The sequence below is a fragment of the Scyliorhinus canicula genome, chromosome 2 (assembly GCF_902713615.1).
Source record: "Scyliorhinus canicula chromosome 2, sScyCan1.1, whole genome shotgun sequence".
Classification (NCBI taxonomy): Eukaryota; Metazoa; Chordata; class Chondrichthyes; order Carcharhiniformes; family Scyliorhinidae; genus Scyliorhinus; species Scyliorhinus canicula.
In genome coordinates this window covers 212,468,931-212,484,456 of record NC_052147.1, presented here as the reverse complement: position 1 = coordinate 212,484,456, position 15,526 = coordinate 212,468,931, and the positions used below count along the sequence as shown (strand labels likewise).

General features: G+C 42.4%; 1 protein-coding gene across 1 annotated transcript in view; it reads right to left on the bottom strand.

The window, feature by feature from the left end:
• LOC119961939 (myosin light chain kinase, smooth muscle-like) overlaps positions 1-15,526 on the bottom strand; it is a 552,422-nt gene that overhangs the window by 495,372 nt on the left and 41,524 nt on the right. The window lies entirely within an intron of this gene.

Here is a 15,526-nt window from a genome sequence, read left to right as displayed (position 1 = left end):
CCCCGAAAGTGAGGAATTCGAGCCTGCGGGTGCCTAGAAAACGGCGCCGGAGAATGGGGAAGTCGGCGGCAGGGCACAATTCTCGTGCCCCCCCCCCCCCCCCCCCGCCCGGGGATTCTCCAACCCAGCGCCTGGTCGGAGAATCCCGGTCAGTGTGTCAGAGATTTCTGTTTCACTATGGACACCCTCACTGAAACCTGGCACCCACTGCAGCAACAACCACAACTTCAGAGCAGGGCAAGGACAGCATTGCCAGTGGTGAAGATGATCATTGTTGGAGCAGGCAAAATTTGCAACATTTCCCAGTTTGCCATTCACTGTTTCATACTGGAGGCCATTGCAGGCTTTGTATTCCACTATGTCCACTTGGTTACAGAGCAAAAATAAAAGGCATCACACAATAAGTATTCCAAAGTAAATGTATAAATCAAGCTATGCCATATTGCATTACAATGACAACTAATCACCCTTGTGCATTCCCTAAGTGCCTGATCCCATGTGCTCTTGCTTGTCCGAGTGCTGCACATTAATATAATGTTCTTCTTCTTTTGGAGTTCTCTGCCCGAATGTAGGTCCAACCAATATCATCATGATCTTCATCATTGGTAAGGAAAGGAGGCAGGTCCCAAAAACTGTTTTGCTGGAATAGTTTGTGTTCAACTCAAAAAAGATCCTGCAACGTTTTATTGGTGTCCTAAAGGGAAATTTTCAGGAATGTTCAGGGTGTACCATAATGATTTCTTATAGGCGGCGGGGGGCGGGGGGGGGGGGGGGGGGGGGGGGGGGGTTAGTGCAGAATTTGAAAAATGTGTTCATGTGTATTTATGTATTGCAGGGAGTAAGAACTAACTTTATTTACACTTCCTCAACATAAATTGCAGGAGAAAGGGCAATATAACAAAATGCTCAGATCTTGCAATGTACTCCACTCACTCCCCACTTAAAATAACAAGTTGTACAATAAAAGGTAAAATGGTACATGTACATAAGTTCCAAAAATACAAAATGACTAAACCAACATGAACAATACTTTGGAAATGTAACAGATTGGGATGTAAGTTTGTTTTAAACCCAAAGCATGACCAAAACATATGACCAAGTACAGCCAGAGAGTAAAAATGCAAGTACAAAACTGTTTTTACTGAACACCAGCGTGTGTTTAACAAAATTATCATTTGTCAAGAAATGATGGAAGGAATAAATATGTTATTTCTCCTTCCCACATTAATTAACCTATCTGGCTTCTATCTCTTTCTGTTTATTAATCTCCATTCATTCCTATTAGCTTGGATCTGCTTTCCCACCACCTCTGAATGTGTCAAACATCAACTTTTACTTTGACTACCAAGGTTTACTTCATGGTTGGGTCCATCACATTGACGGATTTTTCTGTTAATCAAAAACCCTAACTCATTTTGCTCTACCGATGGATTCTGTAATACGGCAAACTTTCAGTTTGCTTTTGATTTTCACTTTCTGACTTCCACTTTGGGCTGTAGGAGAAATGTGAATGGTAAGAGTTTCTCCTGCTCTCACTTGATCAGATTTCCTCTTTCGAGCAAATGATCTGCATGACGGACAGAGTGCCTCTCTAATCTTCACTAGATATGTGAATGCACCTAGTTTCTTTACAAGTCCAATCATATCGTTCTCCTTATCACTTTGCTGGTTTTTCACCATGACCGTCTGACCAGCATTGAACTGTCTACGTTTCATGCCTTATGTATCGTGACTCATCTTCACTTTGTCGTGCCTTTCTGTTACTTTGCTATTGATATCAGGTTTAAGCAAACTGAACCATATTCTAGGAGCGTGCTTAAAGACTAGCTCATAAGGTAAAAAACCTGTTGTAGACTGTGGGGTTTTTCTGGAAGAGAACACAAAATTGTTTAGCTTGCCACCTTGCACATATTTCTGCAAAGACATCTTCACAACATGTCCACTTCTTTCAGCCATTCGATGCTAGGTGACATGGCAATACAAGTTGAGTGTTTGACTTCCATTCTTACTCAGAAATATTTCAAACTTTTCTGATGTAAACCGTGGACCATTTGTCTGACACCAATAACTCTGGCTACCCACAAATTTCAAACAACATGAAATGAAATGAAATGAAAATCGCTTATTGTCACGAGTACGCTTCAATGAAGTTACTGTGAAAAGCCCCTAGTCACCACATTCCGGCGCCTGTTCGGGGAGGCTGGTACGGGAACATCTCAAAACCTCAACAGCTTTGGCACTTGTGGCATTAACACAGACTCAACATTTAACGTCTTGTTAAAGCTATCACTATTGCAATGGAGAGGGATAGGGCCATACGGCAGGGCAAGATTTATAATTGGGGGAGGGATAATTATGATGCGGTTAGGCAAGAATTAGGGAGCATAAGATGGGAACAGAAACTGTCAGGGAAAGGCACAAATGAAAAGTGGAGCTTGTTCAAGGAACAAATACTGCGTGTCCTTGATAGGTAAGTCCCTGTCAGGCAGTGAGGAAATGGCCATGTGAGGGAACCATGGTTCACAAAAAAGATTGAATGTCTTGTCAAGAGGAAAAAGGAAGCATATGTAAGGATGAGAAAACAAGGGTCAGTTGGGTCACTTGAGGGTTACAAGGAGCAAGGAATGAGCTAAAAAAAGGACTCAGTAGAGCTAGGAGAGCTATGAGAAGTCCTTGGTGTCGGATCAAGGAAAACCCCAAGGTTTTTTACTCTTATGTGAGAAATAAACGAATAAACGAAGGCCGAAGGGCCTGTACTGCGCTGTATCGTTCTATGTTCTATGTTCTATGACCAGGGTGAGGTTAGGGCCAGTCAAGGACAGTAGTGGGAACTTGTGCATGGAGTCAGAAGAGATAGGAGAGGCGTTGAATGAATACTTTTCTTTAGTGTTCACCGAGGAGAGGGGCTATGTTTTTGAGGATGAGAGTGTGATACAGGCGGGTAGGCTGGAGGAAGTAGATCATAGATCATAGAATTTACAGTGCAGAAGGAGGCCATTCGGCCCATCGAGTCTGCACCGGCTCTTGGAAAGAGCACCCTACCCAAGGCCAACACCTCCCCCTATCCCAATAACCCAGTAACCCCACCCAACACTAAGGGCAATTTTGGACACTAAGGGCAATTTATCATGGCCAGTCCACCTAACCTGCACATCTTTGGACTGTGGGAGGAAACCGGAGCACCCGGACGAAACCCACGCACACACGAGGAGGATGTGCAGACTCCGCACAGACAGTGACCCAAGCCGGAATTGAACCTGGGACCCTGGAGCTGTGAAGCCATTGTGCTATCCACAATGCTACTGTGCTGTCCTGAGGGAAGATATATTAGCAATTTTGAAAAACCTGAGGGTCGACAAGTCCCCTGGGCCAAATGGGATATATCCTAGGATTCTTTGGGAGGCAAGGGTTGAGATTGCAGAGCCTTTGGCTTTGGTCTTTGGGTCCTCACTGTCCACGGGGATAGTGCTAGAGGACTGGAGAGTGAAGAATGTTGTTCCTCTGTTCAAGAAAGGGAATAGGAATGACCCTAGTAATTATAGGCCGGTTAGTCTTACTTTGGTGGTTGGTAAGTTAATGGAAAGTGTCCTGAGGGGCAGGATTAATGACCGGATAAAGGCAAATTACTGCGGATGCTGGAATCTGAAACGAAAGGGAAAATGCTGGAAAGCTTTGACAAAGGGTCATCGGACTCGAAACGTTAGCTCTTTTCTCTCCCTACAGATGCTGCCAGACTTGCTGAGATTTTCCAGCATTTTCCCTTTCGTTTTAGGATTAATGACCATTTGGAAAGATGCAACTTTATCTCAGAAAGTCAACATGGATTTGTGAATGATAAGTCTTGCCTCACAAATTTGATTGAATTCTTTGAGGAGGTAACTAAGTGTGTAGATGAAGGTAGATCAGTTGATGTCGTATACATGGATTTCAGTAAGGTGTTTGATAAGTTTCCCCATGGTCAGCTCATGCAGAAAGTAAGGAGGTGTGTGATAGAGGGAAATTTGGCCAATTGGATAAGTAACTGGCTATCACATGGAAGACAGAGGGTGGTGGTGGATGGAAAATTTTCAGACTGGAGACCAGTTACCAGCAGTGTACCACAGGGATCAGTGCTGGGTCCTCTGCTATTTGTGATTTTTATCAATGACTTGGAGGAGGGGGCTGAAGGGTGGGTCAGTAAAAATTGCTGATTGCAAGATTGGTGGAGTAGTGGATGAGGTGGAGGGCTGTTGTAGGCTGCAAAGAGACATTGATAGGATGCAGAGCTGGGCTGAAAAATGGCAGATGGAGTTTAACCCTAATAAGTGCGAGGTGATTCCTTTTGGTAGGACAAATTTGAATGCGGATTACAGGGTCAACGGCAGGGTTTTGAGGAATGTGGAGGAACAGAGAGATCTTGGGGTTCATGTCCACAGATCTCTGAAGGTTGCCACTCAAGTGGATAGAGCCGTGAAGAAGGCCAATAGTGTGTTAGCATTTATTAACTGGGGGCTTGAGTTTAAGAGCGGTGGGGTTATGCTGCAACTGTACAGGACCCTGGTGAGACCACATTTGGAGTATTGTGTGCAGTTCTGGTCACCTCATTATAGGAAGGATGTGGAAGCATTGGAAAGGGTGCAAAGGAGATTTACCAGAATGCTGCCTGGATCGGAGGAAAGGTTGAGGGAGCTAGGGCTTTTCTCATTGGAGCGAAGGAGGATGTGAGGCGACTTAATAGAGGTTTATAAGATGATGAGGGGGATAGATAGAGTGGATGTTCAGAGACTATTTCCTCGGGTGGATGTAGCTGTTACAAGGGGAGATGGAAGTCCGAGGTAGGTTCTTTACTCAGAGAGTGGTTAGAGTGTGGAATAGACTGCCTGCTGTGATAGTGGAGTCGGACGCTTTAGGAACTTTCAAGCGGTTATTGAATAGGCACATGGAGTACACCAGAATGACAGGGAGTGGGATAACTTGATCTTGGTTTCGGACAAAGCTCGGCACAACATTGAGGGCTGAAGGGCCTGTTCTGTGCTGTACTGTTCGAAGTTCTATCAACCAAAGCAAAACACTCTTTCCCTTCCACTTCAAAGAAATCAACATGTATTCATTCTCATAATTTTCTTGTGTTTAACCATAGAATGAAAACAGTCTTTCTCATGCTGAGTCACACTTCACAATCTTTCACCAATTCTTTAAAATTCTCATTGTCCAAAATTAAGTGGTATAACGACACCCTGGGCCAGTGCGCAGCAATTTCCAGCCCCACGGTTGAAAGTAACTTTTACTTTAAAATACCCGAGGTCTTCATCTGCCCAATAACTACAGTCACCAGGCTTGTAAATTTAAACACAATTAACTTTTTATTATTAATAGTAATTATAATTAAATAGGCAACAAAAACAACTAGTTTACGACTATCTAATCTCTAACCCCGTTTTAACTCACCCGCCCTCTACACACACGCACAAACAAGCCACACAGAGGGCAAAGATGGGTGTAAAATAATAATGAAAGTAAAAGGAGAAGTTTTTGTTTCAGGTGGACGTCTTCTAGTTATTTTCTTTCTTCAGGCTCGGCTTTCAGATAAATGTTATCTTTTCTTTCAGCTTGCGATTGTCACTGTAGACTCAGAGTTAGAGCAGGCAGCCAGCACTTGAGAGAGAGAGAGAGTGAGAGAAAGCTTCTTTTTTCAGGGTCTCGAAGCTTCTGCCTTCAGACAGCCGGCAGTAGAGCAGAGAGAGAGAGAGAGAGAGAGCTGCTTCCACCTTGAGGGTCTAGTGGCTCCGCCTGGGTTCTCTCTGAAAAAGCCCACCTGACAGGAATCAATTGCTGTTGGTTACCGGGCAAAATACTGTCTCTGGCCAATCCATTGGCCACCAGTCAACCACTCAAAATATAATTCTTCCAATTTTGTGGGTGCCATAAAGTCTGGGTTCTTCTGCCCAAAATGCAAAACTTTATAACAGTGTACTGTTTCGACATTTTAAATTCCTTATTTCCTCTGCTCGACTTAAAGGTATGCCTCCAGTAATGATCCGTGGACCAAAAGCAAAAAAGACAAACTAAAAGAAACAGGAAGGATCCTTACAATAAAGGTAGCTTCTTGCTATTGCTTTCATGCACATTATTCCTGTGTGCTCTTCCTCTAACAATCTCTTTCTAAAAATGGGCTGAATAATGACTTCTAAACTCCATAGGAGACCGCCTTAATCTGCACTTAGTTCATTTCTACATATGAATTACTTCTGCAATTTATCATCCTCATACTCTTGTGCCCAGCTATTCATGTCATAATTGATCACTTTACTGAGTGCCACATCCTTGTGAGTTGCTGCACTAATTTCTCGAGCAAACAGTCATGATAGTTATGCATGCAAATAATTCACTTAGTAAATTGCTCCTAGGTGCTCCTTGCCCTGCCTAATTTTCAGGGAGAACCTCCCAAACACTGCAATGATACCAAGTACGTTGAAGCACCATTTCAATACAAAACATCATTCATTCTCCTGCAATGACATACAGTATGTCAAGTGCCTGAGAGAAAAAAATGTAAAGCAAAATCAACATATGATGGAGTGTGGGAGTGTGTGCATGTGTCAGATAATGTAAAGGAAGCTGGTGGCTGAGCTGGTAGTGAAATCAAAGAAGTCGCACTCCATTGCCAAAACCCTAATCCTGCCGGCATGCAAAAGTACTAGGAGAATAATGTTGGGAACTAATGCTGCCAAGAAAATTGACAAAGTTCCTCTTTCTAATAGTACAATCATACGGCATATTGACAAAATGTCTGTTGATGTTCAACAGAATTTAGAAATGATTGGAAATTTGCCCTTCAGTTTGATGATTCCACAGATATTAACAGACATTGCCAGCTCTTGGCCTAAGCCAGGTATGTTGATGGAGTGCAAACAATTGCCTGGTCATGTGAACTGAGAGTAAACATTTTGTGACACAACTGCCTATATGGCAGGAAACAATCTTGACTGGACAAAGTATTTGCAAGTAAGGCGAAAGAACAGAATTGTGACACCCAGATCAGCCACTATCTCTAAAATTAACAGCAGTGTTACATCAAAGAGTGAAAATTGTGAATTTTGTGAAGTAAGGTCCTTTGAAATTGCGTGTGTTTACTCTTACTGTTCCCCATGACATACCTGTGCAAGTTGGCATTCTGAACACTGGTTTATGTGATAAAATAAAGGAGGGAGCGTATGTCAGTGGAGCTAGAGCTGCAAGTTGCTCTGTCATTAGTTCGTCCCTGGACTCTGTTCACCCTGGATCAAGAGACTATGTTCACAGAGGCAGGCCCAGGTGTCACATTAACACTGTCTGTAAGATGCTGCTCATAGTACTTCCTTCATTTCTAAACTTTCATATTGAGAAATGCTGATTTAAAAAAACTGCAAGCAAAGTCAATCTTTAATGGGAACACTTTTAAATTGTGTACATTTTCAATTAAAATTATTTTGTTTGGCAGGCAACTGGTGATAAAGCTTTCAATGTTAACTTCTTGAACTAATGAAAATTGTATTAAATGTTTTGAAGTGTTTTTAAGAGGTTTTAGAGATAAAAGCCTTTTGCTCGAGGAAAGCTCAGTTGGAGAAAATAGGAGGTATGCCTTATATTGTTTTATGGTATAAAGGTGAGCCAGGACAGAAAAAAAGGTTAAAAACCATTATAGGCCATGATCAAATCAGCCATGATCTTATTTAATGGTAGAGTAGGTTAAAAGGGTTGAATGGCCTGCTCCTACTCCTAGGTTCGGCGTTCCTATTTAGAAATGAATCTGTCTTGAGGGGAAATCTCAAAAGAACATCTGTATTTGCACGATATGCGGTGCCTCTGTATTTGCACGATATGCGATGCCTCTCCATAGAGGTATTATCTCACATAATTGGGGATGGTATTTGATATCCTATTGATGGGTCATCAAAATCAAAACCCATTTCTGAAGCTGTGCTAGAACTAGGGATGATACTCCCTTCTTTGAACAAAATATGATCATAAGGGCTTAGTGGTCAGTTAACAAAGTGAATATCTTGCCGTAGAGATATTTGAGGAACTTAGTAACACAATATATGATCGCTAATGCCTCTTTCTCAACTTGTGAATAATTTTTCTCTGACTTTGTTATAGACACTTCATAGAATTTACAGTGGAGAAGGAGGCCATTCGGCCCATCGAGTCTGCACCAGCTCTTGGAAAGAACACCCTACCCAAGTCCACACCTCCACCCTATCCCCATAACTCAGTACCCCACCCAACACTAAGGGTAATTTTGGACACTAAGGGCAATTTAGCATGGCCAATCCACCTAACCTGCACATCTTTGGACTGTGGGAGGAAACCAGTGCACCCGGAAGAAACCCACGCACACACGGGGAGAACATGCAGACTCCACACAGACAATGACCCAAGCCGGGAATTGAACCTGGGACCCTGGAGCTGTGAAGCAATTGTGCTAACCACAATGCTACTGTGCTGCCCGTGTTGAAGTACATGAAGCTATGCTTCAGGCTTCCCCACACCATCCCCAATTATATGAGATAATACCTCTGCGGAGGGGCATCGCATACTAAAAACAATTATTATTGGGATTGTAGTTTGCCAAAGTATCATCACTAGTCAGTACCTTCTTTAAATGCTTTTGACACTCCACAGACCACAACCAAAAATGTCACTTTTCAGCAGTTAATATAATGGAGAGAATGTATCAGCAAAGTTGGAGATTAACTAAGAACAATACACAATAATTCCTCTTGTTATAACCACAATAGATGTTAACTTCTGAGTAAGCCAAGTCCCAGAGGAACATTTGGTTCCATACCCTTTTCTGTAACCCGAAAATGTGCAAGAACCTCCTGATCTCAACAGCTAGAATCCCAGTACCATTTCTGGGATTTTAAATAGAAGAAAAGACAATATAAGCACACAAAATTATAGTTACACAGTTCAAATAGTCTTACAAATAGTCCCACCAGAAACCCTAATAGGTCAGACCCGCACATTAACAGATTCCAAGCAACACTAACACTCCCTTATGAATGTTTAACTATACAAATCCAGTGATATTACTCATGAAAAGACTGTTGTTGCTATAGTAAAGATATACCACACAACCTCTCAGCTCATTCACTCTGTTGTGGAAATCTAAGAAACCCGAGAAATAAGACAGCATTCTGAAACCCAAGACTTTTCTGGCTTGACTGGATGGCTGATTCAAATTTTGCACCTTCGCCCAGGATAGAGCTGTTTCCAGGATGTCTTCACCCATACAGCCAAAACAACTCAGCTAAACATCTTTCCTTATGCATTCCTTTTTCTGTCATCTTTGATTCCATTGTCCTCAGCAGTTTTCCAAAATATAAAAATCTTTCATATTTTTCTTATTGCCTCCCCTTTTGGGTCGGATAGAATTCAATAACCTTCCCTCATTTACTTATGAAACCTTTGCAAGCCTTTTACTCCCCATTGAAATTTAACAGGTGAAAAAAGTCTTTCTCTATCTCCTAATGCAAATTTCTAAACTTTATCTATTTACTTATAAATTGACTTGACCCTAGCTTCATTAAAATGCATACATTTAGCACCTCTGTCTTTTCTACTCTCAATTCTCCCAGAGAAGCTATCTCCATGAGCATTTCCACAGCTTAATTAAAACATTTGCACAAATGCAAACCTGCAGACTTCTTTACATAATACTCCACAAAAATATTTTTAAAAATCGATCTGCACAGTTTCAGTTTTCTTTTTTCTCTGGTCTCTTTACTTTCAAAATCCTCTCAACCTTCTCCTGCACTGGGTGGATACATTCACCATCTATTTAATGACTCAGGTATGTTAGATGTGACACGATGAAGCAACACTTGTGCTTTTCAGCTTTGATACCATACTCTTGAAGTTGATCTAGGATTTTGTTCAACATCTTTCTCGGTCTTACTGCTAATTAGAATGTTATCGCAGACGCAGCACTCCCCCTTCATCCCACTTGATACCAGATCCATGACATTCTGGAATACTCAAGGAACAGTAGACACCCCAAATGATAACCTTTCATACTGGTGCAACCGCTTGTGTTTATGAATGGAAAGCAATTCCTTGCTCTTGTCAGTTAATTATAATTGTAAATATGCATTTGACAAATCAATCTGACTGAACACCTTCTATTGGCTAAATCAGAATGCGAATCTTCACTGCGGGTAAGTATCATTCTTGATAACCTTATTTATAATTTTCTTATAATCTGTACAAATCTAAATGGATATATCTGCTTTTTGAACAAGCAATCGGTGTGGCCCATTCACTGCTCTTCATCTTCCTAATTGCCCCCATTCTTTCTAATCTATCCAGTTCTTACTAGTTCTAACAGTACATAAATCACTGACCAAGCCTTGCAAAATGTTAACCACTTATCAAATCTCCCCTCAATTTCTTCTGTTCCAAGGAGAATAACCCTAGTCTTTCCAACCTAACCTTGTAACTAATGCATAAAAATGAATTATGGGAAATTTCCTCTGCACCCTCTCAAGGAACTCCACATATTTCCAAAGGAGTGGTGACCAGAACTGGGCACCTTAATCTTGACTTGGGCCTTGTGATGTCAAATTTTATCATTTGGTCCTCTTTGCTGAAAGATAGGTGCTCTCCCAGCACTTGCTTGAGGTCAGACATACTCTTACTGATCCCTAATCGAGTTAGTAATTTGGCCCAGTTTATATTTCTCAGGCAATTCTTCCCATCACAAAGACTTTGGGCAGAATTCTCCAGGTGGCGACGCCGAAATCGCGTTCGGCGATCAGCTGGAGAATCCCCGTTTGCGCCGAAATCGGGGGCAACGGCGCTTTTGCAATGGTCCGCCCCCTTGAAAGTGGTGTACTAGTACACCGCACACTGTCGTGACGGCCTCACGACGTCACCTGAGGCCCTCCCCCGATGGGCCGAGTTCCCAACGGTGTGGAACACTTGTCCTTTTCATTTCATGAACCCAGCATGGTGGCTGCAGACTGAGTCCATCGCTGCCATAGTCGGGCGGGGGGGGGGGGGGGGGGGGGGGGGGGGGGGGGAGAGGGAGCGTTCCGGGGATGGTGAGACTGATTATAGGGGGGGCAGTTTTTGGCAGGCCGGGTCCACGCACAGCAAGCGCCAGGCGGCCGTTCTTCGCATGCAGTGCTACGGACCCGGAAATCCTCCGGCCTAATCTACAGGTAAAGCCAGGGGATTTACCCTGCGTGCCTGCTAGCTAGCTCCCCACCAGATGGAAGACCGGTGCAGCTTTTGCGCCGTTTTTCAGGCGTAAAATGCCACTGTTCCCATGCCGGTGTCAGCACTTAGTCTTCAAATCGGAGAATCCAGCCCTGTGTTCTCTCTCTCTGTGATAGCAAGTAATAGGATATCATCATATTCCACTCGAACACAAAATTAACTCAACATTGGAATACTGTAATTGGAGTTAAAAGTCAGATTCATATCAGTTTTGTATATGGGGATGTGGCATGAGGACTTCTTACACTCTCCTTCTGAAATAACAGACACGGCTGCTGTATCAATAAGAGTAAGTTGTGAATCTCTGACTCTGATTTCTACTGTGGGTGTTGGAATTTTATCTTCAGCCCTATTATTCACATCTACCATGTGCTGTTTTTCTTGCTATCTGACTGAGTACAATTCAATCTTCCTCGATAAGAAAAACTTCTGTTTCCAATCTGTCGTATGCGATTTCAGGATTTCCAGACTCCTGAACCAGCTTGAAATATACCATGACCTCAACCTGCTGTATGGCTATGACCTGCAGTTTTACCACAACATTACTGTTTCCTCTAGTCCTGGATCTGCTTGATTCCACACAAGCATAGTGCTTTGAAATGGAATAGGGGCTTTTAAATGGTTGTTGACTACCACAACAGCACCATCTAAGTTTCTGAATCAGACTGGGAACTTGAGAGTCATGGCTTGGACCTCCCCTGCTGAATTAGGAAAAGACTCACTTGCTATTTTCCATCTATCTCTTTCTGCCAGTTCAATGGCTGTGCCCTCATCGCAAGCCTTCTTCCATGTTAGCTTTTTGTCTTTTTTCAAAAGCTTGGCCTGGATTTTATTCTTCTTTAGGCCTCCTACGGACTTGCCTCTGAGGTTAATTTCTAAGTTCACAACATGCTCACAGTGAGGAGAGAGTTTCTTTAATTCAGGAATGTGTAACAATCTCATTTGGCATATGTTTCCTTTCATGGAATGCAACACTCAGTGCAAACTCATTATTTCTTGTGACAGATTTTAAGTCTAGAATCTTAATTTCAATATAGTCCATCAAACTGGGATCTCTTGGTCAAGATTGGTTGAAAACTTTCTTAAAAGCCCCATCATGCTGAGGAAAATATTTACTTTATCCTCACCTCCTACTGTATTCACTTCCAGCCAAATGTGAAATTGATTCATAATTACCCCAGTCCTCTTTCCTGCATTGTCCTCAAATATGTCTTCAGTGCCATTTTAAAAGATTACATACCACGCTGATTCAATTGTATGCCTGAATGCAATTTGCGCATTGAACAATCTTTCAAATTGCTCAAACCTTCTCAAATTCAACTTTAGGAGTTCCAAATATGTGTTACAATGTTCTTCGGTCCTTAATTTCTCAAATGAAGTGTAAAAGAAAATGCCATCTCATCATCCTTGACGCCATCTTTCTGATGTGTATTGCATTGAGTAAAATTGACACGTACTCAGTTACATGCAGCCATTATTGAGCTAAGTTTATTTGCAGCCCGCCGTGCCCACAGAGGGTTTCAGAGAGGGCAGCAAAACTAGAATATTGTGCCCAGTTCTGGTCACCACTCCTTTGGAAATATGTGGAGTTCCTTGAGAGGGTGCAGAGGAAATTTACCATAATGTATTTTTATGCATTAGTTACAAGGTTAGGTTGGAAGGTCTAGGGTTATTCTCCTTGGAACAGAAGAAATTGAGGGGAGATTTGATAAGTGGTGTAGAAGATTATGACAGGTTTGAATACGTAAACAAGGAAAAGGGCAGCACGGTGGCACAGTGGTTAGCATTGCTTTCTACAGTGCTGAGGACCCCGGTTCGAATCCGGACCTGGGTCGAATCTGTGAGGAGTTTGAACATTCTCTCTGTGTGGGTTTCACCCCCACAACCCAAAGATGTGCAGGATAGGTGGATTGACCATGTTAAATTGCCCCTTAATTGGAAAAAATAATTGGGTACTCTAAATTTATTTTTTTTAAAGTAGACAAGAAAAAATTCTTCCCAATCGCAGATTGACAAGGACTAGAGAAAGCAGATATAGGATTTTGATGCAAGAGATGCAGATGGAATGTGAGGAAGTAATTTTACGCAGTGGGCGCTAATGACCTGGAACTCGCTGAACATGAGGTTGGTAAATACAGAAACTATCAACAATTCCAAAAATAAATTGGAAGGACTTTTGAAGAAAATAAATTTCCTGGGCTATAGGGACCAACTGGCGGAGTGAGACTGACTGGAATGGTCTGCAGGGAGCCAGCATGGACTTTGTGGGTCGAATGGCCTCCTACTGTGTTATAGAACATAGAACAGTACAGCACAGAACAGGCCCTTCGGCCCTCGATGTTGTGCCGAGCATTGTCCGAAACCAAGATCAAGCTTCCCACTCCCTATCATTCTGGTGTGCTCCATGTGCCTATCCAATAACCGCTTGATGGCTCATAAAGTGTCCGACTCCACTATCACAGCAGGCAGTCCATTCCACACCCTAACCACTCTCTGAGTAAAGAATCTACCTTGGACATCCCTCCTAAATCTCCCACCCTGAATCTTATAGTTATGCCCCCTTGTAACAGCTATGAATGACTCTCTAACCTTCAGAACAAAATGCTCATATCTTGCAATATACTACATATGTTATTAATCAGATTATAGCTGAATTTAAAATTGTGAGTCACATAATTCAGAATCTGTAAAAAAAACAGAGATCAAGAGAGACAGAATCTTTTCTCATCCTATTTTATGTTGGTTGTCCAATTTGAACAGGAATTATGAAAAAAAAAGAGAAAAGATGGGGCAGAAGTAGGAGCATGTGGAATACGTGTTGGTATAAAGAGAATAGATTGTGAGAAAGAAAAAGGGTGAGAGATAGTATGAATGATGAGGGAGAGGATGGAAAAGGCAGCTGCTGAGTGCCACAGATTGCGTTTCACTCCCAATCTCACTGGAAAATATAGCCCAAATGCTCTCGGCTGTTCTGTCATGCGTCACTTCCCATCCGGATATAAAGAAAGATGTAAAGACAGAGAGTTACACAAAGTTAGGAAGAGGTAATGCAGAAAAGAAAGAGAGATAAAAGCAGATAAGGCTGGAATCAGAGTGGTACAGTCAATTGTCAAACAGTCAATAAAAGTGTCTCAAGAAATAATCACAGTCACAGAATCACATAATTGTTATTGTGCATAAGGATCCATTATATCTGCTCTGAGACAGCAATTCACTTTGTGGCACTTTCCTGCCTTCTCTCTGTAACCCTGAACATTCTTCCTTTTCAGATGTTGAGGAGGGAGTGGTGTAGTGGTATTGTTACTGGGTTAGCAATCCAGAGACCCAGGGTAATGCTCTGGGGACCCTAATTCAATTCCCACTATGGCAGCTGGTGAAATTTGAATTCAATAAAATCTAGAATAAAAAGTCTGATTCACTAATATCCTGCATAGAAATAAATCTTCTGTCCTTACCTGGTCTGGCCTACATGTGTCTGAAGATCCACAGCAATGTGGTTGATTCCTAAATGGCCTCTCTTCAAGGGCGAGTAGGAATGGGCAATTAATGTTGGCCCAGCCAGCGATGCCCACATCCCATAAATTAATTTTTTAAAATAACAGCTACCGGGGGTAGCACCCAGGGTTGCACGCCAGAGGGTGGCAGGAGGTCGGCCAGGAGGGCCATCCCCCAAATCCGGGACTCTCGAGCGGGACGGACAGAGGACGGACAGTGACGACAGTTGAGGTGACTGAGCTGACTTCTCCCAGAATCCTCCTCTGCCACCTCTGCTGGATGATCTATCAAATCTCCACAACTTTATTTTCTTGATGGAAAATAATCCTAACGTCTCCAATCTATTTTCGAAACTGACATTCCATTCCCATGAATCTTTTATGCACTCTCTCCAATATGCCTTCATATCCTTCCTGGAGAGCGGCACACAAATGGACGCAATACAAGTTCAACGTAACCCCCTTGCTCCTGTACTCTGTACTCCTATTAATAAAGCCCAAGTCATTAATATGTATTTGAAAAGGGTCTTAACACCGACTGGGATCTCCACTATAAACCTTCCTCAAGCCTGAAAATAAATTAATCACTACTCTCTGTTTCCTCTCACTCAACCAATTCTATACACTATTTGTTACGGTCCTTTCCGTTCCATAAGCTGTTTCCTACTGTCCTTTTTATTCCATGAGCTATAACTTTGCTCACAAGTCTGTTGTGTGACAGTGTATCAAATACCTTTTGGAAGTTCATGTACACCACATCAACAACATTGCCCTCATCAACCCTCTCT